Below are 5,000 nucleotides of genomic sequence, written 5' to 3'. Positions count from 1 at the left end.
ATCACATCGACATAGCTCTCTCAATGTACAGTACATTCCTCTGCACTGTACACCAACACCAGATCTTTCTATTTCTTTTTCTCCATCTTTTTTTAAAATCGAAAAACAAAGAAAGATCTGTACAAATAAAGAAAAAAAAATAAAAATAAAAATCCGATATTCGTTCGAGCCGCAAACTTTTCCTTCCCTGCGAGTACAGACATTTGCCGCGGCGTCGCTCTTAATATACCCCGATGTGTCGACAGGCGGTTATAGCTCGATATATCGTTGTTGTTGGCTCCCGAGTCCCCCCTCGCAGCCCCTCTCTCTCCGGCGCCGAGCCCTCCCCGACCCCTTCACAGCTCACTGACCCCCGATACCGGGCCTGTACGCTTTCCTTTGATTGCAATCACTGGGCTTGTGTTTCCCCGTCTTTCTCGGCTCCGCTTCCCTCCCTCCCTCGCTTCCTCCTTTTTTCATGCGTCGGGCTGTAGACGCCGTTGAAATACATCCCGTCTCCTTTTTGTTTCTATGCCTCGTACGTCACTCTTTCTTGAGGTTTGGTTCGGGGGTGTGGTGTGGGGGGAGGGGTGGGGTTCTGGTGTGCAATGGGGGGGGGGAGAGGGGGAATGGGGGTGGTTGTAGTTGTAGTTTTGCGTTGTTGGGTGTTGTGTTTCTTGGCTATTTGGTTGTTTCATTTCTTCTTCTGTTTTTCTTCTTCTTTCTATGTTGCTTTGTCTGTCTTTGTTGTCTCTATGTCTGCATGTACCTCTCCCTCTCTCTCTCTCTCTCTCTCTCTCTCTCTCTCTCTCTCTCTCTCTCTCTCTCTCTCTCTCTTTCTCTCTCTCTCAGTCCCCCTGCCCCAATCAAGACACTCTTCCAAAGCAAAATAATAATGATAATAATAACAACGATGATAATAATAATAATAATAGTAATGACAATATAATGATAATAATAATGATGATATAGTATAATATAACACGAAATGAAATATATAATAATATTAAAATAGAAATAATGATAATAATAATAATAATAATAATGATAATAATGATAATAATAATAATAATAATGATAATAATAATAATGATAATAATAATAATAATAATAATAATAATAATAATAATAATGATAGTAATAATAATATTAATAATAATAACAATAAGAATATTGATAATGACAATTATGATAATAACAATAATAATAACAATGATAATAAAAATAACAACAACAATAACAACAACAACAACAAAAACAATAATAATAATAATAATAATAATAATAATAATAATGATGATGATAATAATAATGATAATACTAATAATAATAATAATAACAATAATGATAAAAAATTAATAACAATGATAATTATAAAGTGATAATGATAACGATAATAACAATATTAGTGATAATAACAACAATAATAATAATGATAATAATAGTAATAACAATAACAATAACAATACTATCAACTATAATAATGACAATAATAATAATAAAATAATAACAACAGTAATAACAATAATAAAAAGAAAAACATGACCAATAAAGAATTAACGAACTGGCATATAACAGCTGACCCTGGGTCGGTTTCAAGTCAAACAAGCACTTGATTATCACAAAGCAAATACGGCCCCGTGGACGAGCCAGACATTATGAACAGCTAATCCTTCAATCAAGAGGAATAAGAGGAACTGACAGTGTGAGTAGGAACAGAAGGAATTTAATAATGATGAGGCAAGGGTTATCATGTTAATATGTCTGACGCATGGGGAGGAGGAATCGAAGGGGGAACTAAAGAAAAAAAAATTGAAAGTAAATAGAAAACGGGGATGATGGTACTGGGAATAGTGATATTGATGCGGTGAAAATATAATGATAATTATGGTAGTTATGATATACGCGTTTTGACGCTGGCTTTGTTATAATTCTGTTATGATAAATGTCATTGTTAATATCGATATTACTATTGTTATTGTTATTACTATTATTATCATTTTCATTATTATTGTTATTATATTTGTTATCATTATCATTACTATTATTATCATCATTATTAAAGCTTTTAATTATTATTATTATTATTATTATTATTATATTATTATTATTATTATCATTATTATTATTATTATTATTATTATTATAATCCTTATTTATCACTACTACTACTACAGTTATTACTATTGTTATCAGTATTATTATCATAGTTCCTTTAATTACTGTTGCTATTACTTTTTCAATTATTTTAATTATCAAATATACTTCTCACTATCATCTGACAATATAATCCTAAATTGAATATAAAATCGGCATCAAAATTATAACTAGCAACTCAATAAAAGATAAGGACACTAAAATGCAATAAATAAAACGAGTCAAGGAAGTGAAAAAGAAAATAAAACAGAAGAATAAAAAAAATAAAAACTGAAAAAGAAAGAAAAAAGGAGAAAAAGGGAGGAAAAGAGTAGAGAAAGATTTTTTTTTATAGAAAAAAGTAAAGTGAACCAGCATCACCAGCATGCCACACACACGAAAAAAAAAAAAAAAAAAAAACACATACAAACAAACACGAAAAAAGACAACAAAAAACATAGATAAAACACATACAAACAAACACGAAAAAAAACAAAAAAAGATATATAAAACACATACAAACAAACAAACGAAACCCTTTTTTCTCAGCACTGAAGACTCACACTGAAACGACATCAACATCAACATGAGTGAAATGAGGGCAAGACAGCATAGCAATCCTCACAAGCATTTTTTGTTTCGAAACACGCTTGAATGATGTCTGATGACTCGCTAAGATCACAAAGAAAACATGTCTCACAGTTGCAAAAGACGTGGTTCGAGCGGAGAGCCGGAGATGATGCAGAGGGTTACTGAAGGAGGGCGGTTTAAAGACACGTGTATATATATATAATGCATTTTCTTTCTTACTTTCTCTTCCTTTTTTTTTGAGGGGGAGGGGGGCGCAGGGTGTCTTTTGATGCCTGCTGATGCCTGATGTAGAGATGCTGGTTTGATTCGCTTTCACAATGGTTGTGGAGTTGCGTCAAAAAAGGTGGAAAAAATAGTGGGTAGGGGAGTGGTTAGGATGGGGTGGGGATGGGGGTGGGGATGGGTAGCGAAGGGTTAGGGATGGGGTGGAGATGGGGTGGGGAGGGGGTAGGGAAGGGGTGGAGATGGGTGGGAGGGGGTAGCGAAGGGGTGGAGATGGGGTGGGGAGGGGGTAGCGAAGGGGTGGGGAAGGGGTGGAGATGGGGGTGGGATGGGAAGGGGAATAGGAAGGGGTGAGGGGTTGTGTAGGTATGTATAGGGGACAGTAGGGAGAAAAGTGTGTTATTGTAGATAAAAAAAAAGAGGGGTACGGAAAACTGAAACAAAAAGGGAAAGAAAAGGGGAAAACGAAATATTAAAAAAACGAATACAATGGAGTTAAAAAAGAAAAAGTAAAAAAGAAATATATATACGACAAAAAAAAAATAATAACCATCACATTTTCTCTAATTTCTCTTCTCTAAACACACAATCCCAACCTCACCATTCACCATAAGCCACCAAAAAAACAACGAAAAGCAATCAGCCTCGAGATAAATTACCTGAATCCTGAGAGAGCGTAGAATTGTACCTATAAATATACAAAGCCTGACAGAAGGAGGTGGATGGCTACTGTGACAACGCATTCAGTGTATAAATGCTGGTTGGCGCGTTCTTGTGTGTGCTTGCGTTTCAGAACGAGGGGGAAGCGGGACGAAGAGAGGTGGAAAGAGAGAGAGAGAGAGAGAAGAGAAAGAGAGAGTAAGAGAGAGAGAGAGAGAGAGAGAGAGAGAGAGAGGAGAGAGGAGAGAGAGAAGAGAGAGAGAGAGAGAGAGGAGGGAGAGAGGAGGGAGGGAGGGGGAGAGAGAGAAGGAAAGAGACAGACAGACATACAGACAGAGAAAGAGAGAGAGAGGGGGGGGGGGCAGAAAGAGAGAGACGGGAAGGGAGCGAAGGAGGAAAAAAAAGATTGAGAGGGAAGGTGGGAGTGACTACGGGGAGAGAGGGAGGGTGAAGGTGGGAGAGTAGGAGTGAGGGGAAAGGAGAAAAGGGGAGTAAGAGAGAAGAGAAAGATGGACAGAGCGACAGAGTAAGAGAGAGAGAGAGAGAGAGAGAGAGAGAGAGAGAGAGAGAGAGAGAGGGGAAAAGAGATAGACAGAGAGAATATGAGAGAAAATGAAAGAGAGATGTGAAAACCAAGAATATCTCAAAATTTCACTTATAATCCATTTCCCTCCATTAAAAAAAAAAAAATCATATCCTCTCCTATTCTTCTTTGATCTCCCAGGTCAGAGAAGGACATAAGACGCGCTCACCCTTTCCTTTGCGCTTTTCTTTTTTCTTTTTTCTTTTTTTTCTCGCTCGCGCCCTTGTCTTCCTTTTCCCGCGTCACTTTGGTCACTAGAGACAAGGAGGCAACTCAAGCCGGGCGAATTTTGTGTGAAGAAATTAAACTAAAATATATTCTGCTTTAGCGCCACTTTTATCCATTATCGTTTTATTCCTGTTCTTATTCATCACCATTATTATTATGGTTATATTCACCTGTTATTTTATATTATTATCTTATGTTATATTGATACTGCGGGATCACACATAGCAGAATTTAGGACTTTCGATGTCGACAGCGAAGTGGACAACTGTGTCGGATGGAGAAGACAGCAACAAACTTAAACAATGTCGATTTCATGTTACATGTGAACATTTATTTGTTATAATTAGTATTATTTCTTGCTATTTTATTATATTTTACGATAATGATATTGCGGGAACACACATAGCAGCAGTTCGGACTTCAGATTTCGACGGCGAAGTGGACAACTGTGTCGGATGACTGAAACAAACTTGAACAATGTCGATTCCCTGTTACATGTAAACCTTTATTTCTCATGTGGTAGATAGATGTAGAACGAATGGGAGAACTTACTTCTAGTGCTAGGATAAAGATTCCCAATTATATATAAGTGGACACGTGA

Source organism: Penaeus monodon, chromosome 35 (assembly GCF_015228065.2).
Source record: "Penaeus monodon isolate SGIC_2016 chromosome 35, NSTDA_Pmon_1, whole genome shotgun sequence".
Classification (NCBI taxonomy): domain Eukaryota; kingdom Metazoa; phylum Arthropoda; class Malacostraca; order Decapoda; family Penaeidae; genus Penaeus; species Penaeus monodon.
The sequence above is the reverse complement of the archived record's forward strand: the minus strand, read 5'-3'. Positions refer to the sequence as shown.